Below are 26,352 nucleotides of genomic sequence, written 5' to 3' on the forward strand. Positions count from 1 at the left end.
CAGGTACCCGGGTTAGCACTGCTGTCTCACAGTGCCAGGGACCCGGGTTAACACTGCTGTCTCACAGTGCCAGGGACCCGGGTTAACGCTGCTCCCTCACAGTGCCAGGGACCTGGGTTAACACTGCTGTCTCACAGAGCCAGGGACCCGGGTTAACACTGCTGTCTCACAGTGCCAGGGACCCGGGTTAACACTGCTGTCTCACAGTGCCAGGGACCCGGGTTAACACTGCTGCCTCACAGTGCCAGGGACCCGGTTTAACACTGCTGTCTCACAGTGCCAGGGACCCGGGTTAACACTGCTGTCTCACAGTGCCAGGGACCCGGGTTAACACTGCTGTCTCACAGTGCCAGGGACCTGGGTTAACACTGCTGTCTCACAGAGCCAGGACCCGGGTTAACACTGCTGTCTCACAGTGCCAGGGACCCGGGTTAACACTGCTGTCTCACAGAGCCAGGACCCGGGTTAACACTGCTGTCTCACAGTGCCAGGGACCCGGGTTAACACTGCTGTCTCACAGAGCCAGGGACCCGGGTTAACATTGCTGTCTCACAGTGCCAGGGACCCGGGTTAACACTGCTGTCTCACAGTGCCAGGGACCCGGGTTAACACTGCTGTCTCACAGAGCCAGGGACCCGGGTTAACATTGCTGCCTCACAGTGCCAGGGACCCGGGTTAACAATGCTGTCTCACAGAGCCAGGGACCCGGGTTAACACTGCTGTCTCACAGAGCCAGGGACCCGGGTTAACACTGCTGTCTCACAGAGCCAGGGACCCGGGTTAACATTGCTGCCTCACAGTGCCAGGGACCCGGGTTAACACTGCTGTCTCACAGAGCCAGGGACCCGGGTTAACACTGCTGTCTCACAGAGCCAGGGACCCGGGTTAACACTGCTGTCTCACAGAGCCAGGGACCCGGGTTAACACTGCTGTCTCGCAGTGCCAGGGACCCGGGTTAACACTGCTGTCTCACAGTGCCAGGGACCCGGGTTAACACTGCTGTCTCACAGTGCCAGGGACCCGGGTTAACACTGCTGTCTCACAGTGCCAGGGACCCGGGTTAACACTGCTGTCTCACAGTGCCAGGGACCCGGATTAACACTGCTGTCTCACAGTGCCAGGGACCCGGGTTAACACTGCTGTCTCACAGTGCCAGGGACCCGGGTTAACACTGCTGTCTCACAGTGCCAGGGACCCGGGTTAACACTGCTGTCTCACAGTGCCAGGGACCCGGGTTAACACTGCTGTCTCACAGTGCCAGGGACCCGGGTTAACACTGCTGCCTCACAGTGCCAGGGACCCGGTTTAACACTGCTGTCTCACAGTGCCAGGGACCCGGGCTAACACTGCTGCCTCACAGTGCCAGGGACCCGGGTTAACACTGCTGTCTCACAGTGCCGGGGACACGGGTTAACACTGCTGCCTCACAGTGCCAGGGACCCAGGTTAACACTGTTGTCTCACAGTGCCAGGGACCCGGGTTAACAGTGCTGCCTTACAGTGCCAGGGACACGGGTTAGCACTGCTGTCTCACAGTGCCAGGGACCCAGGTTAACACTGTTGTCTCACAGTGCCAGGGACCCGGGTTAACAGTGCTGCCTTACAGTGCCAGGGACCCGGGTTAACACTGCTGCCTTACAGTGCCAGGGACCCGGGTTAACACTGCTGTCTCACAGTGCCAGGGACCCGGGTTAACACTGCTGCCTTACAGTGCCAGGGACCCGGGTTAACACTGCTGCCTCACAGTGTCAGGGACCCGGGCTAACACTGCTGTCTCACAGTGCCAGGGACCCGGGCTAACACTGCTGCCTCACAGTGCCAGGGACCCAGGTTAACACTGCTGTCTCACAGTGCCAGGGACCCGGGTTAACACTGCTGTCTCACAGAGCCAGGGACCCGGGCTAACACTGCTGTCTCACAGTGCCAGGGACCCGGGCTAACACTGCTGCCTCACAGTGCCAGGGACCCAGGTTAACACTGCTGTCTCACAGTGCCGGGGACACGGGTTAACACTGCTGCCTCACAGTGCCAGGGACCCAGGTTAACACTGTTGTCTCACAGTGCCAGGGACCCGGGTTAACAGTGCTGCCTTACAGTGCCAGGGACACGGGTTAGCACTGCTGTCTCACAGTGCCAGGGACCCAGGTTAACACTGTTGTCTCACATTGCCAGGGACCCGGGTTAACAGTGCTGCCTTACAGTGCCAGGGAACCGGGTTAACACTGCTGCCTTACAGTGCCAGGGACCCGGGTTAACACTGCTGTCTCACAGTGCCAGGGACCCGGGTTAACACTGCTGCCTTACAGTGCCAGGGACCCGGGTTAACACTGCTGCCTCACAGTGTCAGGGACCCGGGTTAACACTGCTGTCTCACAGTGCCAGGGACACGGGTTAGCACTGCTGTCTCACAGTGTCAGGGACCCGGGTTAACACTGCTGCCTCACAGTGTCAGGGACCCGGGTTAACACTGCTGTCTCACAGTGCCAGGGACACGGGTTAACACTGCTGCCTCACAGTGTCAGGGACCCGGGTTAACACTGCTGTCTCACAGTGCCAGGGACACGGGTTAGCACTGCTGTCTCACAGTGCCAGGGACCCAGGTTAACACTGTTGTCTCACAGTGCCAGGGACCCGGGTTAACACTGCTGCCTTACAGTGCCAGGGACCCGGGTTAACACTGCTGTCTCACAGTGCCAGGGACCCGGGTTAACACTGCTGCCTTACAGTGCCAGGGACCCGGGTTAACACTGCTGCCTCACAGTGCCAGGGACCCGGGTTAGCACTGCTGTCTCACAGTGCCAGGGACCCGGGTGAACACTGCTGTCTCACAGTGCCAGGGACCCGGGTTAACACTGCTGTCTCACAGTGCCAGGGACCCGGGTTAACACTGCTGTCTCACAGTGCCAGGGACCCGGGTTAACAATGCTGTCTCACAGAGCCAGGGACCCGGGTTAACACTGCTGTCTCACAGCGCCAGGGACCCGGGTTAGCACTGCTGTCTCACAGTGCCAGGGACCCGGGTTAACACTGCTGTCTCACAGTGCCAGGGACCCGGGTTAACAATGCTGTCTCACAGTGACAGGGACCCGGGTTAACACTGCTGCCTCACAGTGCCAGGGACCCGGGTTAACACTGCTGCCTCACAGTGCCAGGGACCCGGGTTAACAATGCTGTCTCACAGTGCCAGGGACCCGGGTTAACTCTGCTGTCTCACAGTGCCAGGGACCCGGGCTAACACTGCTGTCTCACAGTGCCAGGGACCCGGGTTAACACTGCTGCCTCACAGTGCCAGGGACCCGGGTTAACAATGCTGTCTCACAGAGCCAGGGACCCGGGTTAACTCTGCTGTCTCACAGAGCCAGGGACCCGGGTTAACACTGCTGTCTCACAGTGCCAGGGACCCAGGTTAACACTGCTGCCTCACAGTGCCAGGGACCCGGGTTAACACTGCTGCCTCACAGTGCCAGGGACCCGGGTTAACAATGCTGTCTCACAGTGCCAGGGACCCGGGTTAACTCTGCTGTCTCACAGTGCCAGGGACCCGGGCTAACACTGCTGTCTCACAGTGCCAGGGACCCGGGTTAACACTGCTGCCTCACAGTGCCAGGGACCCGGGTTAACAATGCTGTCTCACAGAGCCAGGGACCCGGGTTAACACTGCTGTCTCACAGTGCCAGGGACCCGGGTTAACACTGCTGTCTCACAGTGCCAGGGACCCGGGTTAACACTGCTGCCTCACAGTGCCAGGGACCCGGGTTAACAATGCTGTCTCACAGTGCCAGGGACCCGGGTTAACTCTGCTGTCTCACAGTGCCAGGGACCCGGGCTAACACTGCTGTCTCACAGTGCCAGGGACCCGGGTTAACACTGCTGTCTCACAGTGCCAGGGACCCGGGTTAACACTGCTGTCCCACAGTGCCAGGGACCCGGGTTAACACTGCTACCTCACAGTGCCAGGGACCCGGGTTAACACTGCCGTCTCACAGTGCCAGGGGCCGGGTTAACACTGCTGTCTCACAGTGCCAGGAACCCGGGTTAACACTGCAGTCTCACAGTGCCAGGGACCCGGGTTAACACTGCTGTCCCACAGTGCCAGGGACCCGGGTTAACACTGCTGCCTCACAGTGCCAGTGACCCGGGTTAACACTGCTGTCCCACAGTGCCAGGGACCCGGGTTAACACTGCTGTCCCACAGTGCCAGGGACCCGGGTTAACACTGCTGTCTCACAGTGCCAGGGACCCAGGTTAACACTGCTGTCTCACAGTGCCAGGGACCCGGGTTAGCACTGCTGTCTCACAGTGCGAGGGACCCGGGTTAGCACTGCTGCCTCACAGTGCGAGGGACCCGGGTTAGCACTGCTGCCTCACAGTGCCAGCGACCCAGGTTAACACTGCTGTCTCACAGTGCCGGGGACCCGGGTTAACACTGCTGTCTCACAGTGCCAGGGACCCGGGTTAACACTGCTGCCTCACAGTGCCAGCGACCCAGGTTAACACTGCTGTCTCACAGTGCCAGGGACCCGGGTTAACACTGCTGTCTCCCAGCGCCGGGGACCCGGGTTAGCACTGCTGTCTCACAGTGCCAGGGACCCGGGTTAACACTGCTGTCTCACAGTGCCAGGGACCCGGGTTAACACTGCTGTCTCACAGTGCCAGGGACCCAGGTTAACACTGCTGTCTCGCAGTGACAGGGACCCGGGTTAACACTGCTGTCTCACAGTGCCAGGGACCGGGTTAACACTGCTGTCTCACAGTGCCAGTGACCCGGGTTAACACTGCTGTCCCACAGTGCCAGGGACCCGGGTTAACACTGCTGTCTCACAGTGCCAGGGATCCGGGTTAACACTGCTGTCCCACAGTGCCAGGGACCCGGGTTAACACTGCTGCCTCACAGTGCCAGGGACCCGGGTTAACACTGCTGTCTCACAGTGCCAGGGACCCGGGTTAACACTGCTGTCTCACAGCGCCAGGGACCCGGGTTAACACTGCTGTCTCACAGAGCCAGGGACCCGGGTTAATACTGCTGTCTCACAGTGCCAGGGACCCGGGTTAGCACTGCTGTCTCACAGAGCCAGGGACCCGGGTTAACACTGCTGCCTCACAGTGCCAGGGACCCGGGTTAACACTGCTGTCTCACAGTGCCAGGGACCCGGGTTAACACTGCTGTCTCACAGTGCCAGGGACCCGGGTTAACACTGCTGTCGCACAGTGCCAGGGATCCGGGTTAACACTGCTGTCTCACAGTGCCAGGGACCCGGGTTAACACTGCTGTCTCACAGTGCCAGGGACCCGGGTTAACACTGCTGTCTCACAGCGCCAGGGACCCGGGTTAACACTGCTGTCTCACAGCGCCAGGGACCCGGGTTAACACTGCTGTCTCACAGTGCCAGGGACCCGGGTTAACACTGCTGTCTCACAGTGCAAGGGATCCGGGGTAACACTGCTGTCTCACAGCGCCAGGGACCCGGGTTAACACTGCTGTCTCACAGCGCCAGGGACCCAGGTTAACACTGCTGTCTCACAGTGCCGGGGACCCGGGTTAACACTGCTGTCTCACAGTGCCAGGGACCCGGGTTAACACTGCTGCCTCACAGTGCCAGCGACCCAGGTTAACACTGCTGCCTCACAGTGCCAGGGACCCGGGTTAACACTGCTGCCTCACAGTGCCAGGGACCCGGGTTAACAATGCTGTCTCACAGTGCCAGGGACCCGGGTTAACTCTGCTGTCTCACAGTGCCAGGGACCCGGGCTAACACTGCTGTCTCACAGTGCCAGGGACCCGGGTTAACACTGCTGCCTCACAGTGCCAGGGACCCGGGTTAACAATGCTGTCTCACAGAGCCAGGGACCCGGGTTAACACTGCTGTCTCACAGTGCCAGGGACCCGGGTTAACACTGCTGTCTCACAGTGCCAGGGACCCGGGTTAACACTGCTGCCTCACAGTGCCAGGGACCCGGGTTAACAATGCTGTCTCACAGTGCCAGGGACCCGGGTTAACTCTGCTGTCTCACAGTGCCAGGGACCCGGGCTAACACTGCTGTCTCACAGTGCCAGGGACCCGGGTTAACACTGCTGTCTCACAGTGCCAGGGACCCGGGTTAACACTGCTGTCCCACAGTGCCAGGGACCCGGGTTAACACTGCTACCTCACAGTGCCAGGGACCCGGGTTAACACTGCCGTCTCACAGTGCCAGGGGCCGGGTTAACACTGCTGTCTCACAGTGCCAGGAACCCGGGTTAACACTGCAGTCTCACAGTGCCAGGGACCCGGGTTAACACTGCTGTCCCACAGTGCCAGGGACCCGGGTTAACACTGCTGCCTCACAGTGCCAGTGACCCGGGTTAACACTGCTGTCCCACAGTGCCAGGGACCCGGGTTAACACTGCTGTCCCACAGTGCCAGGGACCCGGGTTAACACTGCTGTCTCACAGTGCCAGGGACCCGGGTTAACACTGCTGTCTCACAGTGCCAGGGACCCGGGTTAGCACTGCTGTCTCACAGTGCGAGGGACCCGGGTTAGCACTGCTGCCTCACAGTGCGAGGGACCCGGGTTAGCACTGCTGCCTCACAGTGCCAGCGACCCAGGTTAACACTGCTGTCTCACAGTGCCGGGGACCCGGGTTAACACTGCTGTCTCACAGTGCCAGGGACCCGGGTTAACACTGCTGCCTCACAGTGCCAGCGACCCAGGTTAACACTGCTGTCTCACAGTGCCAGGGACCCGGGTTAACACTGCTGTCTCCCAGCGCCGGGGACCCGGGTTAGCACTGCTGTCTCACAGTGCCAGGGACCCGGGTTAACACTGCTGTCTCACAGTGCCAGGGACCCGGGTTAACACTGCTGTCTCACAGTGCCAGGGACCCAGGTTAACACTGCTGTCTCGCAGTGACAGGGACCCGGGTTAACACTGCTGTCTCACAGTGCCAGGGACCGGGTTAACACTGCTGTCTCACAGTGCCAGTGACCCGGGTTAACACTGCTGTCCCACAGTGCCAGGGACCCGGGTTAACACTGCTGTCTCACAGTGCCAGGGATCCGGGTTAACACTGCTGTCCCACAGTGCCAGGGACCCGGGTTAACACTGCTGCCTCACAGTGCCAGGGACCCGGGTTAACACTGCTGTCTCACAGTGCCAGGGACCCGGGTTAACACTGCTGTCTCACAGCGCCAGGGACCCGGGTTAACACTGCTGTCTCACAGAGCCAGGGACCCGGGTTAATACTGCTGTCTCACAGTGCCAGGGACCCGGGTTAGCACTGCTGTCTCACAGAGCCAGGGACCCGGGTTAACACTGCTGCCTCACAGTGCCAGGGACCCGGGTTAACACTGCTGTCTCACAGTGCCAGGGACCCGGGTTAACACTGCTGTCTCACAGTGCCAGGGACCCGGGTTAACACTGCTGTCGCACAGTGCCAGGGATCCGGGTTAACACTGCTGTCTCACAGTGCCAGGGACCCGGGTTAACACTGCTGTCTCACAGTGCCAGGGACCCGGGTTAACACTGCTGTCTCACAGCGCCAGGGACCCGGGTTAACACTGCTGTCTCACAGCGCCAGGGACCCGGGTTAACACTGCTGTCTCACAGTGCCAGGGACCCGGGTTAACACTGCTGTCTCACAGTGCAAGGGACCCGGGGTAACACTGCTGTCTCACAGTGCCGGGGACCCGGGTTAACACTGCTGTCTCACAGCGCCAGGGACCCGGGTTAACACTGCTGCCTCACAGTGCCAGCGACCCAGGTTAACACTGCTGTCTCACAGTGCCAGGGACCCGGGTTTACACTGCTGTCTCCCAGCGCCGGGGACCCGGGTTAACACTGCTGTCTCACAGAGCCAGGGACCCGGGTTAACACTGCTGTCTCACAGTGCCAGGGACCTGGGTTAACACTGCTGTCTCACAGTGCCAGGGACCCGGGTTAACACTGCTGTCCCACAGTGCCAGGGACCCGGGTTAACACTGCTGTCTCACAGTGCCAGGGACCCGGGTTAACACTGCTGCCTCACAGTGCCAGGGACCCGGGTTAACACTGCTTTCTCACAGCGCCGGGGACCCGTGTTAACACTGCTGCCTCACAGTGCCAGGGACCCGGGTTAACACTGCTGTCTCACAGAGCCAGGGACCCGGGTTACCACGGCTGTCTCACAGTGCCAGGGACCCGGGTTAACACTGCTGTCTCACAGAGCCAGGGACCCGGGTTACCACGGCTGTCTCACAGTGCCAGGGACCCGGGTTAACACTGCTGTCTCACAGTGCCAGGGACCCGGGTTACCACGGCTGTCTCATAGTGCCAGGGACCCGGGTTAACACTGCTGTCTCACAGAGCCAGGGACCCGGGTTAACACTGCTGTCTCACAGTGCCAGGGACCTGGGTTAACACTGCTGTCTCACAGTGCCAGGGACCTGGGTTAACACTGCTGTCTCACAGTGCCAGGGACCCGGGTTAACACTGCTGTCTCACAGTGCCAGGGACCCGGGTTAAGACTGCTGTCTCACAGTGCCAGGGACCCGGGTTAACACTGCGGCCTCACAGTGCCAGGAACCCGGGTTAACAGTGCGGCCTCACAGTGCCAGGGACCCGGGTTAACACTGCTGCCTCACAGTGCCAGGGACCCGGGTTAACACTGCGGCTCACAGTGCCAGGAACCCGGGTTAACACTGCGGCCTCACAGTGCCAGGGACCCGGGTTAACACTGCTGCCTCACAGTGCCAGGGACCCGGGTTAACACTGCGGCCTCACAGTGCAAGGGACCCGGGTTAACACTGCTGTCTCACAGTGCCAGGGACCTGTGTTAACACTGCTGTCTCACAGTGCCAGGGAGCCGAGTTAACACTGCTGTCTCACAGTGCCAGGGACCCGGGTTAGCACTGCTGTCTCAGTGCCAGGGTCCCGGGTTAACACTGCTGTCTCACAGTGCCCGGGACCCGGGGTAACACTGCTGTCTCACAGTGCCAGGAACCCGGGTTAACACTGCTGTCTCACAGTGCCAGGGACCCGGGTTAGCACTGCTGTCTCAGTGCCAGGGACCCGGGTTAACACTGCTGTCTCACAGTGCCCCGGACCCGGGTTAGCACTGCTGTCTCAGTGCCAGGGTCCCGGGTTAACACTGCTGTCTCACAGTGCCAGGGACCCGGGTTAACACTGCTGTCTCACAGTGCCAGGAACCCGGGTTAACACTGCTGTCTCACAGTGCCAGGGACCCGGGTTAGCACTGCTGTCTCAGTGCCAGGGACCCGGGTTAACACTGCTGTCTCACAGTGCCAGGGACCCGGGTTAACACTGCTGTCTCACAGTGCCAGGGACCCGGGTTAACACTGCTGTCTCACAGTGCCAGGGACCCGGGTTAACACTGCTGTCTCACAGTGCCAGGGACCCGGGTTAACACTGCTGTCTCACAGTGCCAGGGACCTGGGTTACCACGGCTGTCTCCCAGCGCCGGGGACCCGGGTTAACACTGCTGTCTCACAGAGCCAGGGACCCGGGTTTACACTGCTGCCTCACAGTGCCAGGGACCCGGGTTAACACTGCTGTCTCACAGAGCCAGGGACCCGGGTTAACACTGCTGTCTCACAGTGCCAGGGACCCAGGTTAACACTGCTGTCTCACAGAGCCAGGGACCCGGGTTAACTCTGCTGTCTCCCAGCGCCGGGGACCCGGGTTAACACTGCTGTCTCACAGAGCCAGGGACCCGGGTTAACACTGCTGTCTCACAGTGCCAGGGACCCGGGTTAACACTGCTGTCTCACAGTGCCAGGGACCCGGGTTAACACTGCTGTCTCACAGTGCCAGGGACCTGGGTTAACACTGCTCTCTCAGTGCCAGGGACCCGGGTTAACACTGCTGCCTCACAGTGCCAGGGAGCCAGGTTAACACTGCTGTCTCACAGAGCCAGGGACCCGGGTTAACACTGCTGCCTCACAGTGCCAGGGACCCGGGTTAACACTGCTGCCTCACAGCGCCAGGGACACGGGTTAACACTGCTGTCTCACAGTGACAGGGACCCGGGTTAACACTGCTGTCTCCCAGTGCCAGGGACACAGGGTAACACTGCTGTCTCACAGTGCCAGGGACCATGGTTAACACTGCTGCCTCACAGTGCCAGGGACCCGGTTAACACTGCTGTCTCACAGTGCCAGGGACCCGGGATAACACTGCAGTCTCACAGTGACAGGGACCCGGGTTAACTTTGCTGTCTCACAGTGCCAGGGACCCGGGTTAGCACTGCTGTCTCACAGTGCCAGGGACACGGGTTAACACTGCTGTCTCACAGAGCCAGGGCCCCGGGTTAACATTGCTGTTTCACAGTGCCAGGGACCCGGGTTAACACTGCTGTCTCACAGTGCCAGGGACACGGGTTAACACTGCTGTCTCAGAGTGACAGGGACCCGGGTTAACACTGCTGTCTCACAGTGCCAGGGACACAGGGTAACACTGCTGCCTCACAGTGCCTGGGACCCGGTTAACACTGCTGTCACACAACGCTAGGGACCCGGGTTAACAGTGCTGTCTCACAGTGCCAGGGATCCGGGTTAACACTGCTGTCTCACAGTGCCAGGGATCCGGGTTAACACTGCTGTCACACAGTGCCAGGGACCCGGGTTAACACTGCTGTCTCACAGTGCCAGGGACCCGGGTTAACACTGCAGTCTCACAGTGCCAGGGACCTGGGTTAACACTGCTGTCTCACAGTGCCAGCGACCCGGGTTAGCACTGCTGTCACACAACGCGAGGGACCCGGGTTAACACTGCTGTCTCACAGTGCCAGGGACCCGGGTTAACACTGCTGTCTCAGAGTGCCAGGGACCCGGGTTAACACTGCTGTCTCACAGTGCCAGGGAGCTGGGTTAACACTGCTGTCACACAGTGCCAGGGACCCGGGTTAACACTGCTGTCTCACAGTGCCAGGGACCTGGGTTAGCACTGCTGTCTCACAGTGCCAGCGACCCGGGTTAGCACTGCTGTCTCACAGTGCCAGGGACACGGGTTAACACTGCTGTCTCACAGTGCCAGGGAGCTGGGTTAACACTGCTGTCACACAGTGCCAGGGACCCGGGTTAACACTGCTGTCTCACAGTGCCAGGGACCTGGGTTAGCACTGCTGTCTCACAGTGCCAGCGACCCGGGTTAGCACTGCTGTCACACAGCGCTAGGGACCCGGGTTAACATTGCTGTTTCACAGTGCCAGGGACTCGGGTTAACACTGCTGTCTCGCAGTGCCATGGTCCCGGGTTAACACTGCTGTCTCACAGAGCCAGGGCCCCGGGTTAACACTGCTGTCTCGCAGTGCAAGGGACCCGGGTTAACACTGCTGTCTCACAGTGCCAGGGACCCGGGTTAACACTGCTGTCTCACAGTGCCAGGGACCCGGGTTAACACTGCTGACTCACAATGCCAGGGCCCCGGGTTAACACTGCTGTCTCAGAGCGTCAGGGACCCGGGTTAACACTGCTGTCTCACAGTGCCAGGGACCCGGGTTGACACTGCTGTTTCACAGTGCCAGGGACCCGGGTTAACACTGCTGTCTCACAGTGCCAGGGACCCGGGTTAACACTGCTGTCTCGCAGTGCCAGGGTCCCGGGTTAACACTGCTGTCTCACAGTGCCAGGGACCCGGGTTAACACTGCTGTCTCACAATGCCAGGGCCCCGGGTTAACACTGCTGTCTCACAGTGCCAGGGACCCGGGTTAACTCTGCTGTCTCACAGTGCCAGGGACCCGGGTTAACACTGCTGTCTTTTCAAGAAAATATCCAATTCCCTTTTGAACGTTACTGTTGAATCAGTTCCGTTCACTGCCAGGTAGGTGACTGTTGTCCGCAGAGCACATGATCAGAACTTTCATTTCACCCTGGCGTTGGGGTTTTAACTCAACATGGGGCAGCACGGTAGCACAAGTGGATAGCACTGTGGCTTCACAGCGCCAGGGTCCCAGGTTCGATGCGGAGTCTGCACATCCTCCCCGTGTGTGCGTGGGTTTCCTCCGGGTGCTCCGGGTTTCCTCCCACAGGCCAAAGATGTGCAGGTTTGGTGGATTTGCCATGATCAATTTCCCTTAGTACCAAAAAAAAAGGTTAGGAGGGGTTATTGGGTTCAGGGTATAGGGTGGAACAGGGGCTGTTTAGCACAGGGCCTCACTGTCACAGACCTCACTGTCCAAGGCAGGAAATTCAACAAGTTCCGCCTTTATGTCCTGCCGCACTCTGCGCGGCTACACTCCTGGGGTTGGATTTCCAATGTAAATTGCAAAGCCTGACTTTCAAATTCAGTGGCCCTTTCTCCCCCCCTTACTGTCTGCGGCCTCGCGACCTTTAAGGTCGACCCGCCTTCCCTGTTTGCGAACCTCACCCCGGATTGCAAACCAGTCGCCACCAGGAGCAGACGGTGCAGTGCCCAGGACCGGACCTTCATCAGGTCAGAGGTCCAAAGGCTACTGAGCGAAGGGGTCATTGAAGTTGCAACAGTCCCTGGAGAGCTCAAGTAGTGGTGGTAAAGACCGGGGACAAACATAGAATGGTCATTGACTACAGTCAGACTATCAACAGGTTTACGCAGCTGGATGCGTACCCTCTCCCCCGCATATCCGACCTGGTGAACAGGATCGCGCCATACAAGGTCTTCTCCACGGTGGATCTCAAGTCCACATACCATCAGCTACCCCTCCGTAATAGTGACCACAAGTACACTGCCTTCGAAGCAGATGGGCGGCTCTCCCAATTTTTAAGTGTTCCCTTTGGTGTCACTAATGGGGTCTCGGTCTTCCAACGCGAGATGGACGGAATGGTTGACCGGTACGGCTTACGCGCAACGTTCCCGTATCTTGATAACGTCACCATCTGCGGCCATGACCAGCAGGACCACGACACCAACCTCCGAAAATCCCTCCAGACCGCGAAAATCCTTAACTTAACGTATAACAAGGATAAATGCGTATTTAGCACCGACCGCCTTGCCATCCTCGGCTACGTGGTGCGAAATGGAGTTATAGGCCCCGACCCTGAACGCATGCGTCCCCTTATGGAGTTCCCCCTCCCTCACTGCCCCAAGGCCCTGAAGCGCTGCCTCGGGTTTTTCAGTTATTACGCCCAGTGGGTCCCTAACTACGCAGACAAAGCCCGACCCCTAATCCAGTCCACAACCTTCCCCCTGTCGACGGAGGCCCGCCAGGCCTTCTGCCGCATCAAAGCAGACATTGCAAAGGCCACGATGCGCGTCATCGACAAGTCCCACCCCTTCCAGGTCGAGAGCGATGCGTCCGACGTAGCTCTGGCCGCCACTCTCAACCAAGCGGGCAGGCCCGTGGCCTTCTCCAGTACCCTCCATGCTACAGAAATTTGCCATTGCTCGGTCGAAAAAGAGGCGCAAGCCATAGTAGAAGCTGTGCGACATTGGAGGCATTACCTGGCCGGCAGGAGATTCACTCTCCTCACTGACCAACGGTCGGTGGCGTTCATGTTCGATATTGCACAGCGGGACAAGATAAAGACGACAAGATCTTACGATTGAGGATAGAACTCTCCACCTACAACTATGAGATCTTGTATCGTCCCGGGAAGCTAAACGAGCCTCCTGACGCCCTGTCCCGCGGCACATGTGCCACCGCACAAATGGACCGCCTCCGAGCCCTCCACGAGGACCTCTGCGACCCGGGGGTCACTCGTTTTTTCCACTTCATTTAAGACCCGCAACCTGCCCTACTCCATCGAGGAGGTCAGGACAGTCACCAGGGACTGCCAAATCTGCACAGAGTGCAAACCGCACGTCTACTGGCCAGAGAGGGCGCACCTGATAAAGGCTTCCCGTCCCTTTGAACGCATCAGCATGGACTTCAAAGGCCCCCTCCCTTCCACCGCCCGCAACACGTATTTCCTGAACGTGATTGACGAGTACTCCTGGTTCCCATTCGCCATCCCCTGCCCAGACATGACCACAACCACCGTCATCAAGGCCCTCCAGGGTATCTTTACACTGTTCGGTTTCCCCGCGTACATACACAGTGAGAGGGGTTCCTCCTTTATGAGCGACGAACTGCGTCAATTCTTGCTCAGGAAGGGCATCGCCTCGAGCAGGACGACCAGTTACAACCCCGGGGAAACGGGCAGGTAGAGAGGGAGTACGGAACGGTCTGGAAGACCGTTCTACTGGCCCTACGGTCCAGGAATTTCCCAGTCTCCCGCTGGCAAGAAGTCCTCCCGGAGGCCCTCCACGCCATCCGGTCGCTGCTCTGTACAACCACAAATCAGACACCTCATGAACGTCTCCTTGTTTTCCCCAGGAAGTCCTCCTCCGGGACCTCGCACCCAACCTGGCTAGCAACACCCGGACCCATCCTGCTTCGGAAGCATGTACGGGCGCACAAGTCGGACCCGTTGGTCGAGAGGGTCCACCTGCTGCACGCTAACCCCCCGTACGCCTACGTGGCGTTCCCTGACGGCCGGCAAGATACAGTCTCCCTCCAGGACCTGGCGCCTGCCGGAATCCGACGCGCACCCGAACCATTACCCCCCCCCTCCACAGCACCTCACTGGAGGGTCAGTCCTCCCGCCACTCCTGCCTAGGCCATCCCACCCACCGACGCCCCCTACAGACCTCCCCCCTCTCGGCCCAACCGTTGGCCCCACCAGCGCCGTCTAGGGGTGACGAAGCTGCCATGGAGGCCGACGCCAAGCTCCCGGAGTCGCAGATGCCCGGACCCCCACCAGAATCACCACTGAAGCCCAGACGATCCAGGAGGATGACCAGGACACCCGACCGACTGATTGTTTCACTGTAACTATAACCGTAAACGTACACTGAATGTATATATCTTTCACGCTTGTAAAATATTCTCGTCAACTCTGTAAAGAGGTATCACGGTACCTCCGTATCTGATCATACCATGTAGATGCAATTGTAACCACTGGCCACCCTCCCCGCTGGACTCTTTTTTAACAGGGGGTGAATGTGGTATTATCAGGTATTACAGTACCCAAGAGGCCGAAGACCATTGGTTAAACCTAGGAATTTACCATTGGCTGTTGGTATGTAGCTCCGCCTTGACAGGCGGGGTATAAGAACCGGTGCTGACCCAGCAGCCCTCACTTTCTGTACCGAAGCTGCTGGGGAACAGTTCTAGTCGATTAAAGCCTTCAGTTATGTTACAACCTCGTCTTTGAGTGTAATTGATCGTGCATCACCTACCACTGCTTTTAGGTGTTTCCCCGGATCCACAGTAGAGGTGGGAACAGCCTACTAGCTATTGTGACCTCTTGTTAGTGATGCTTTAACGGGCGTCCTCTGGAGGGCTGAGGCCTGGAGAGCCCTGGCCTTCTTTGGGTCTCCATCTCTGGGGCAGGTGCACCCTTAGCAGTCTCAGAGGCTGGCGCTGAAGGGGTTGCAGTCGGAGGGCACTCGGAATGCATAGATGCCCTTGGAGATTCCTGGGTGGAAGCCCTCAGGGTTGTCTTGTCTGACGCTTCTTCTTCTTTTGGGTGTCTGACATCCCCTTGCTGACTCCTTGAGGAGAAAGGGTAAAGGGAGGGAGGTCGCAGCGCTCCACCACCCTGTCATCTAGCCTCTGGAAAGAGTTACGGACGCCTGGTCAGATCCCAACAGTGACTAAGATACTGCACCAGAATCACACGTTTGTTTGATTGTTTTTTACTGTGCGGAAACACTGATTAAGTGGGGAGCGCAGGATTGTGTGGCTTGTTAGCGGGAAACACTCCGGGTTCCTGCTCCTGCCACAGGCCGGGGAGGGAGAATTCCGGCCTGTGATTATTTAGTTTATTTCTTTAACAGATGTTTTCCATCATTTTAACTTTAGAAAACATGGCCTGGACTTCTCAAGATGTTTACGACCAGTTTTGGCCCATTTCAGGTCGACAAGAGTGCAAAAAATGGGATAGGAAGACATTGCATCAAATCTGTGCTGTAAGTTCTGTTAACGGCAGGAAGCACCTGAATAAATGTGGGTATGTAAATTTAAGTTAAATGCAAATAAGGTCTTGGCACCAGTCATGCAAGTTGGTGATTTTCATGCAGATGTTCCAATCACAGCTGTTCAAAGGGCCATTCTAAATACTGGCAAAAGTCTTCCAAAAATTGTATTACTAAACCGTTTTCCTTACTTATTGCTGTTTTTCTGCCTGTTTATTCTATGTTTGATGTTTTGCATCATGTCTTTTACTTCTAAATTGTGAAAGGTAACTATAATTTTCCTTCGGAAATACCCTTCTATCAATGCAAGTTGGAGGAGGATTGGGAAAACGAAGGCAGCATCACCGGGAGACATGGTTGGTCAGTGAGGATGAGAGGCATTTACCACGCATATAGAGGGCCATCACAATAGAATATGTATACACTACGGCCCTTCCACCTTCTCTTAATCCATGATTGTTGCTTGCAAAGTTTGTACTTCACAAAAGATGCCATCCATGTTGTAGAACCAGATTGTATATCACTTGAATCACATATTGCACTCTCAGTCACAATGAAAGTCACCACTGACCTGAGTCTTATGTCATTGTCATTTCAGGCTTTGTCGAGAGACACCACAATGTTACCCAATCAGCACGTCACAGATGCATCAAACAAGTGAAGCATGCTTATTTGCTGCAGTTAATCTCTCAGTCTCTGTTGACTCCCAGCACCATTATGAAATGGTAATTCAATTTTTGGAGCCACAACAATATAAGGGGTGAACAACTTCATCCACGTAATAATAATCTTTATTATTGTCACAAGTACACTGTAATGAAGTTAGTGGGAAAAGCCCCTAGCCGCCACATTCCGGCGCCTGTTCGGGTACACAGAGGGAGAATTCAGAATGTCCAATTCACCGAACAGGCACGTCTTTCGGGACTGTGGGAGGAAACAGGAGCAGCCGGAGGAAATCCACACAGACACTGGGAGAATGTGCAGACTCCGCACAGACAGTGACCCAAGCCGGGAATCGAACCCGGGACCCTGGCGCTGTGAAGCAACAGTGCTAACTGTGTTACCGTGCTGCCCATCCACATGTCCATACGTGCTCCATAGTGCAATCTTGTGACCTATATCAACAGTAAAATTGCCAAATCCTCAATACGTAACTTGTTTCTAATCGATAGCTTCAATCTTGCAAATGAATGACAACAAAGTGGCCAATTTGGGATGAATTTCCCATAGCAATTTATCATGCCTAAAATAAAATCGAAACTCTGTTGTATTTTGCAGGATTGGCGTATCCTTGACTTTATCCTCCACGAAGTGTAAGCCCTTTTTATCTATCCGGTATCTGAGATAGATCACTTCGACTGCCTGGAATACACATTTCTCTCTCTTGAGACATACGCCTGAGTTGGAAAATCGCCTCAAGACCTCCTCCAAGTTCGCTAGGTGCTCTTGTTCAGTGGCCCCTGTGATTAATACATCAAAGAGATGTACTGTCACTCCAGGCAGCCCTTGGAGAATATTTTCCATGACACGCTGACAGATGGCATGTGCCAATGAGACTCCATAGGGCAGGCGTGTATCTTTGTACAGGCCCTTATGGTGTTAATTGTGACACACTTTCTGGGCATTTCATTTTCTTTGAGCTGGAGGTAGGCATGACTCATATCCAGTTTTGTGAAGGCTTGACCCCTGCCAATTTAGCAGACAGGCCCTCTGTACACGACATGAGATACTGATCCAGTCGTGAGGCTTTGTTATCTGTAAGATTGCAATCTCTGCAAAGGCGGACTGACTTGTCGGGCTTGAAGACAGGGACCACTGCTGTAGCCCACTCCACGAACTGTACTGGCCGTCTTATCGCAAGACTGTCTAACTGCTCAATTTCCGTCTCTGCCTTCGCAATGGGTATGGGACTGGCCGAGCCCTGAGGTATTTTGGTAAGTCATCGAGATCCACATAGAGTTTGACCCTCGCTCCTTTTATTTTACTGAGGCCCTCTTGGAATACTTAGAGATATTTTCACATACAATATATTGATCCCTAATTTTAAAAATTCCAGTCAGTCCTATCGGATCTTCGGGAACCAATCCCTGCCCATGAGACTAAGGCCTGATCCTCGCACGACTGTGAGTGGGAGACATGCCAATTGCTGTCCATTAGCTACTGGGTTTGTGGTGGTCCCCATAATCTTCAATGGTTCTTCCGTACACATGACTAAGCTACTTGAGGAAGTGGCTCTGGAAATAGCGGATAAATGGGTGGTCATCCTCCAGGATGCTAATAATAATAATCTTTATTAGTGTCACACGTAGGCTTACATTAACACTGCAATGAAGTCACTGTGAAAATCCCCTCATCACCACACTCCGCGCCTGTTCGGGTACACAGAGGGAGAATTCAGAATGTCCAATTCACCTAATAGCACGTCTTTCGGGACTTGTGGGAGGAAAACGGAGGAAACCCACGCAGACACGGGGAGAACGTGCAGACTCCGCACAGACAGTGACCCAAGTCGGGAATTGAACCCGGGTCCCTGGCGCTGTGAAGCAACAGTGTTAACCACTGTGCTACCTTGCCACCCTATAAACTCTGGAACAATTCCTACAGATTGGAGAGTAGCTAATGTAACGCCACGATTTAAAAGAGGAGGTAGAGAGAAAACAGGAATTATAGACCAGTCAGCCTGATGTTGGTAATGAATGAAATGAAAATGAAAATCGCTTATTGTCACAAGTAGGCTTCAATGAAGTTACTGTGAAAAGCCCCTAGTCGCCACATTCCGGCGCCTGTTCGGGGAGGCTGGTACGGAGAACATTCTGGAATCTGTTATCAAAGATTTTATAGTAGAGCACATAGTAAACAGTGGCAGAATCGGACAGAGTCAGCATGGATTTATGATGGGGAAACCATGCTTGACAAGTCTACCGGAATACTTCGAGGATGATGTAACGAGTAGAGTTGTGGGGGGACAGAGGGTGCAGTTTATTTGGATATTCAGAAGGCTTTTGACAAAGTCCCGCATTAGAGATTAGCGTGTAAAATTAAAGTGTATAATATTAGGGGTAGTGTATTGAGATGGATAGAAAACTGGTTGGCAGACAGGAAAGAAAGAGTAGGAATTAACGTGTCTTTTTCAAATTGGCAGGCAGTGACTAGTGGAGTACTGCAGGGATCGGTGCTGGGACCCCAACTGTTCACAAAGGACGTAATCAAACGGAACGGCCAAGTTGCGCCCTAAACGCCGTGGCTGTGCCGCAAAGTGGACGATGGAAGCCAGGAGACCTCATTCCTGGGATCAACCTGGCTCGCAATGCCTCGCGAGATGACGTTGCGATGTGATAGGGTGGGAACACTTTGGCAAATCTGCATATTAGAGTGAGCCAGCTGGTGGAAGAAGCCCACCCGCCCCCCCCCTTTACCCCGTCTCTACCAAGAGCCGACAAAGTCAATTCGACATTGAATTTTATCGATACCCTGCCGGTGCTGCCCAGGCACGCTGCTGGACACAAAATGACTCCGTATTGGTGAAAATAGGCCACATTGTCTTACATGGGGGCCAGCACGGGAAGCTGCTTGAAGAAACAAAGGCCTTTGAAACCAGAATTCAGGAGCCCGGCGTTGAACACGGCATCCTTCTGTCATGTGAGAGTACCTTTAAAAAATGGGTGTTTATAAATGGGCGTGTATATAAATATCTGTAGTGAGAGTACCTTTAAGATATGGGTGTTTATTACTGCAGTGATGTCAGAGTGTGGGTGGAGCTGGGCTGTCTGTCAGCATCTTTTGTTTTAGGCTGTTTGCTGCAGAGTGTGTTTTAGTTTCGTTTTCAGTGTTGGAGCTGAAGCCAGATAGAGCAGGTGTACTGTTGCTCTCTCTGCCATGAAAAGACTATCTCTTGATCATTTGGTGAATTCAGAATTATAAATGTTCTGAGTAGTGTTCTTCTGTTTAAAGTTTTTTTTAAAAGTTTACTGGATGTTAAAAGGACAGCTTACGGATTACTTAGTGTTGTATTCTTTGGGGGTTGTATTTGAATTAATGGTTGCTAAGATGTTCACTATGTTTTAAAAAGTTTAACTTGAGTTCACAGAATAAACATTGTTTTGCTTAAAAAAATACTTTTCCATTCCTGCTGTACCACACCTGTAGAGTGGGCCGTGTGCTCCCCATACCACAATCTATTAAAAGTTGTGGGTCAGGGGAACTCCATGATACACTTTGGGGTGCTCTAAACCCTCGCCCATAACAAATTGGGGGCACGTCCAGGATAAAAGTCTATCTATTGGTTTGGCTTAGTGAACTTAAAGACAGTGAGGGGTGAGCATATTGTGGTTGCTTTTCAGTTGTGGTATTCCGGAGTGTGTTGTGAACAATGGCTCTTTCAGAGGCACAGAGGTTTTTGTGGGTGGAGATGGTCACACGCAGTACCTTACGGACAGAGACTAAAAGCAGACTGTTAGATTTGGCAAAAACATTGCAGTTAACATTACCTGACAAAATGCGAAAAGATGAGGTAATTATGGCAGTGGCTAAGAATTTAAAGTTGCCTGAGATACAGTTTGACTCGTTGGAAATGGAAAAAATTCAGTTGCAAATTAAACAAATGGAACATGAGAAAGAATTAAAGCAGCTTTAATATGAAAGAGATAGAGAGGAAAAAGAAAGAGAGAGAGAAAGAAAGTGATAGACAGGAAAAAGAAAGAGAGAGAGAGGAAAAAGAAAAGGAGAGAGAAGAAAGGAGAAATGATAAAATAGCCCTAGCAGAACAAAAAGAAAGAGAAAGGGAGATGCAGATCAGGGAAAAAGATAAAGAGAGAGAGTTTGAACTTCAGAAAATGGCCATGAAAAATGACAGTCAGTTAAAATTGGTAGACGTAAAGGGAAATGTACAGTTGGTGGATAGTGATGAGGATAGTGAGAAAGAGTGTCAAAGTCGAAGGTTTGATGGGAATCTATTTAAATAAGTCCAAGAATTGCCAAGGTTTGATGAGAAGGAGGTAGAAGCCTTTTTCATTTCATTTGAGAAGGTAGCTAAACAAATGAAATGGCCACAGGACATGTGGGTATTACTGATTCAAACAAAGCTGGTAGGTAGAGCTAGTGAAGCGTTTGCATCACTCCCGGAGGAGGTATCTGGAACGTATGAGGAGGTGAAGAAATCCATCTTAGGTGCACATGAACTAGCTCCTGTAGCCTCCAGACAAAGGTTTAGAAATTTAAGGAAAGAATTTGGTCACACATACATGGAGTTTGAAAGGCTCAAACAGAGTAATTTTGACAGGTGGATAAGGACTTTGAAGATAGACCAAACGTATGAAGCTCTCAGAGAAATTATACTTTTGGAGGAGTTTAAAAATTCAATTCCTGATGTAGCTAGAACTCATGTGGAAGAACAGAGGGTTAAAACTGCGAGATTAGCAGCAGAAATGGCAGATGATTATGAATTAGTTCATAAATCAAAGCTTGGTTTCCGACATCAGTTTCAGCCTGTGAGGGATAGAAACTGGGGACATGAGAAATATTCAAGTGGTAACGGTAAAGGTGATCTGATGGGAGATAATAAGGAGAGTGTAACTCAGATTAAAAATGAAATCCAGGAGGGTGGAAAAGAAATGAAAAGTTTCAAATGTTTTCACTGTAATAAACTAGGCCATGTAAAGTCACAGTGTTGGTGGTTGAAGAAAAGCACTGGGAAGGCTGATGTGGTAAAACAGGATAAGACAGTGGGGTTTGTTAAAGTGGTAAAGGAAAGCCCAAGTGAAGCGAAGGAGATGCAAAAGATTGTACAGCCTGATCAAGAGGTGATTGATAAGAAGGCTCCAGATCTCTTTAAAGAATTTACTTGTGTGGGTAAAGTTTATTCATGTGTATCAGGAGGAGCAGGGAAAGAAGTCACAATTTTAAGAGATATGGGAGCTAGTCAATATTTAATGGTAAGAGATGCGGAGTTATGTAGTTTGGGAAGAATGTTGCCAGAAGAGGTGGTAATATGTGGAATTCAGGGTGAGAGGAGTAGTGTTCCATTATATAAGGTAAGATTGGAAAGTCCAGTGAAGAGTGGTGAAGTGGTAGTAGCAGTAATAGAGAAACTATCTTATCCAGGAATACAGTTTATCTTGGGTAATGATATAGCTGGATCGCAGGTGGGAGTGATGCCTACGGTGGTTGATAAACCAGTGGAAAATCAGACAACTGAAGTGTTGAAGGACGAATAGCCTGGGATTTTTCCGGATTGTGCAGTAACTTTCTAAAATATTTTTTATTAAGGTTTTTTAACAACACAATTTTCCCCTTACAAACAGTAACCCCACCCCCAGTAACAAAATAACGCAAAATCTCCCTGAGCAAGATGTATACATGGCAAGATGGTATATTTACATAGCTTTATACACTGGCTCTTGGCCGCCCGTACCGTTTCTCCCCACCCTCCATGCCATCTCCCGCTCATCCATCCCCTCAAACAATCTCTTGTTCCCCCCCCCCCCCCGGGTTGCTGCTGCTGCTGACCGACCTGCCTCTAACGCTCCGCGAGATATTCTAGGAACGGTTGCCACCGCCTGTAGAACCCCTGCGCAGACCCTCTCAAAGCAAACTTAATTCTCTCCAATTTTATGAACCCCGCCATGTCGTTAATCCAGGCCTCCAGGCTAGGGGGCTTCGCCTCCTTCCACAATAGCAAGACCCTTCGCCGGGCTACTAGGGACGCAAAGGCCAGAATTCCGGCCTCTTTCGCCTCCTGCACTCCCGGCTCATCCACTACTCCAAATATTGCTAGTCCCCAGCTTGGCTTGACCCGGACTTTCACCACCTGGGATATTACTCCCATGGATTGTGCAGTAACAAGGTCGCAAAGTCACAGGTCAAGACAAGAGGAGAAATCAAAGAGTGAAGATGAAGCTGAAGTGCAATTATCACAAACGATTTTTGATCAGATGGTTGAAAAAGAACAAGAACAGGTGGAGGATGAGGCAGATATTTTTAGTTCGGGAAAATTGGTGGAGTTACAACAGAAAGATGAAATAAAACGGATGTATCAGAAAGCACATACGGAAGAGGAATCTGAGTGGATACCAGAGTGTTATTACCGTAAAAGTGATGTCTTGATGAGAAAATGGAGATCTTTACATATGCAGGTGGATGAAAAGTGGGCAGAAGTTCATCAAGTTGTATTGCCGGTAGGGTATAGAATGGAGGTGTTGCGAGTTGCACATGAGGTACCAGTGGGGGGTCATTTGGGAACAAGGAAAACACAAGCTAAAATCCAGAAACATTTTTATTGGCATGGACTACTTAACGATGTAATTACATTTTGTCAATCATGTCACATCTGTCAAGTGATAGGGAAACCTCAAGCAGTGATAAAACCAGCGCCCTTAATACCTATTCCAGCATTTGAGGAACCTTTTACAAGGGTCCTAATTGATTGCGTAGGACCGCTTCCTAAAACAAAAAGTGGGAATCAATATCTTTTAACTATAATGGATGTGTCTACTAGGTTTCCAGAGGCCATTCCAGTACGTAATATTACAGCTAAAAAGATTGTGGAGGAATTACTTAAATTCTTTTCTAGATATGGACTACCCACAGAAATACAATCGGATCAAGGATCAAATTTTATCTCAAGGTTATTCAAAGAAGTTATGGATAGCTTAGGAATAAAACAATTTAAATCAACTGCGGACCATCCAGAATCGCAGGGAGCGTTAGAACGGTGGACCAGACATTAAAGACAATGTTGAGGGCTTATTGTCAAGATTATCCAGAGGATTGGGATAAAGGAATTCCATTTGTCCTGTTTGCAATTCGGGATGCACTTAATGAGTCAACCAAATTCAGTCCCTTTGAACTAATTTTTGGTAATGAGGTAAGAGGACCACTTAAATTGATTAAGAAAAAATTGGATAGTGAGAAATCGGAAATTACATTATTGGATTACGTGTCAAATTTTAGGAAACGATTAAATAGAGCAGGTGAATTGGCTAGACAACGTTTGAAAGTTGCACAAAATGTGATGAAATGGGTAGCGGACAAGAAATCCAAAGTTCGTAGTTTTGCCAGTGTAGATAAATTTTTAGTATTGTTACCAGTGGTAGGTGAACCTTTAAAAGCTAGGTTCTGTGGACTTTATCAGATTGCAAGGAAATTAAGTGAGGTGAATTATGTGGTAAAAACACCAGATAAAAGGAAGACTCACCGAGTGTGTCATGTGAATATGCTTAAAAGGTACTTTGAAAGGGAAGGAGAGATAAAGAGAAGGTTTTAATGATTCTAACTCAAAGTGACGAACCAAATCCAGATGACTGTGAATTTGATTTACCTCAAATTAAATTGGAAAACGAGGATGTTCTTAAAAATTGGGATAAATTGTTGAGTTACCTTCCAGAGGAAAAACGGACTGACCTGAAAGAGTTAGTGAAATCACATGGGCAAGTTTGTAGAGATAAATTGGGAAGTACTAAAATGGCTATACATGATGTAGATGTGGGAAATGCTGTTCCTATCAAACAACATTCATACAGACTTAACCCTTTAAAATTGGCACAGGTTAACAAGGAGATTGAGAGTCTGCTTAAAAATGGCATAATTGAAGTGGGTTGCAGCCAATGGAGCTCATCCATAGTGATGAAGCCTGAACCAGACGGTACCCAACGGTTGTGTGTGGACCATAGAAAGGTTAATGCAGTTACAGGAACGGACTCTTATCCTATCCCACGTTTGGAGGATTGCATTGAGAAAGTGGGACAATCAGCTTTTATTTCCACACTGAATTTACTTAAAGGTTACTGGCAGGTACCTTTATCCGAAAGGGCGAAGGAGATTTCAGCTTTTGTGACTCCAGATGGTATATACCAATTCAAAGCTATGCCATTTGGCATGAAAAACGCCCCAGCCACATTCCAACGGTTAACTCACACAGTCATTTCAGGATTACCCAATTGTGCGGTCTACATCGGCGATCTGGTAATTTTCAGCCGGACAAGGAAAGAACATTTAAAACATCTGATGGAGTTATTTGATCGACTTCAGGAGGCGGGTCTGGTGATAAACCGAGCCAAAAGTGAATTTGGAAAAGCCCAAGTCACTTTCCTTGGCCATACAATCGGACAGGGTCGAATGGTCACACGGGATGTGAAACCAACAGTTATTGAGGAGTTTCCGACACCCTCAAGACAAAGGGAAATAATGCATTTCTTGGCATGAGTGGATTTGATCGAACATTTGTGATTCGATCACAAATCGGGGCATGATTACTCCACTGATGGACTTGCTGAAGAAACGTTGAAAATTTCAATGGACAGTAGTTTCAACAGGCATTTGACGGCCTGAAAGCTGTGATAACCAATGCTCCTGTGTTGGAGAATTACAAGGCACTCTGTGATCAGATTGAACTAAAGTATCTGACTTTAAAGAGAAATGCCGAGGTGTAGAGAAATGGATGGATCGTGCAGAGACCTTCTTATTCAAAGAGACTGTCAATCGAGAAGGATTCCAGTTGGAGGAACAACAAAAAACGGACTATCTTGTTGTACCTGTTTGCGTGTGTTGTTTTTTTTAAACGAAAAAGTATATTTACTGTATGCATTTCTTAAAGGATAGTGAAAAGGTGAAAAATGAAACCATCTTGAAGTTGATGGTTTTTTTTTCTTGGGGGGAGGTGTCATGTGAGAGTACCTTTAAGAAATGGGTGTTTATAAATGGGTGTGTATATAAATATCTGTAGTGAGAGTACCTTTAAGATATGGGTGTTTACTACTGCAGTGATGTCAGAGTGTGGGTGGAGCTGGGCTGTCTGTCAGCTTTTTACTTTCGTTTTTGAGCAGGCTGCAGGGTGTGTTTTAGTTTCGATTTCAGTGTTGGAGCTGAAGCCAGGCAGAGCAGGTGTACTGTTGATCTCTCTGCCATGAAAAGACTGTCTCTTTATGATTTGGTAAATTCAGAATTATAAATGTTCTGAGTAGTGACTTTAACTTAATGTGCTTCTGTTTAAAGTTTTTTAAAAAAGTCTTCTGGATGTTAAAAGGACAGTTTACGGATTACTTAGTGTTGTATTCTTTGGGGTTGTATTTTAATTAATTGTTGCTAAGATGTTCATTGTATATTTTAAAAAGGTTAACTTGAGTTCATAGAATAAACATTGTTTTGCTTTAAAAAATACGTTTCCATTTCTGCTGTATCACACCTGTAGAGTGGGCCGTGTGCTCCCCATACCACAATCTATTAAAAGTTGTGGGTCAGGGGAACTCCATGATACACTTTGGGGTTCTCTAAACCCTGGCCCATAACACTTCTGGTTGGGGGGGGGGGGCTTGCATTGTGGCCCCACGAGAAGGCAGAGATGCCATCCTTTGGAATCGGCACCGTGGACACCTGGGGGTGTCGAAAATGAAGATGTTGCCCGTAGCTATGTGTGGTGGCTGTGGCTGGAGATGCAGTCAAACGACT

At 52.4% G+C, this 26,352-nt stretch overlaps 1 long non-coding RNA gene across 1 annotated transcript; it reads left to right on the forward strand.

Annotated features, from left to right (window-relative positions):
- The first annotated feature begins 13,930 nt into the window (after positions 1–13,930).
- Positions 13,931–19,295, forward strand: LOC140393608 (uncharacterized). Its single transcript, XR_011935695.1, has 5 exons — positions 13,931–14,763; positions 15,800–15,906; positions 16,511–16,637; positions 17,191–17,846; positions 19,055–19,295. It is a non-coding gene; the product is annotated as an uncharacterized lncRNA (long non-coding RNA).
- The last annotated feature ends 7,057 nt before the right edge of the window (positions 19,296–26,352 follow it).

The sequence above is a fragment of the Scyliorhinus torazame genome, chromosome 17 (genome assembly GCF_047496885.1).
Source record: "Scyliorhinus torazame isolate Kashiwa2021f chromosome 17, sScyTor2.1, whole genome shotgun sequence".
NCBI lineage: Eukaryota > Metazoa > Chordata > Chondrichthyes > Carcharhiniformes > Scyliorhinidae > Scyliorhinus > Scyliorhinus torazame.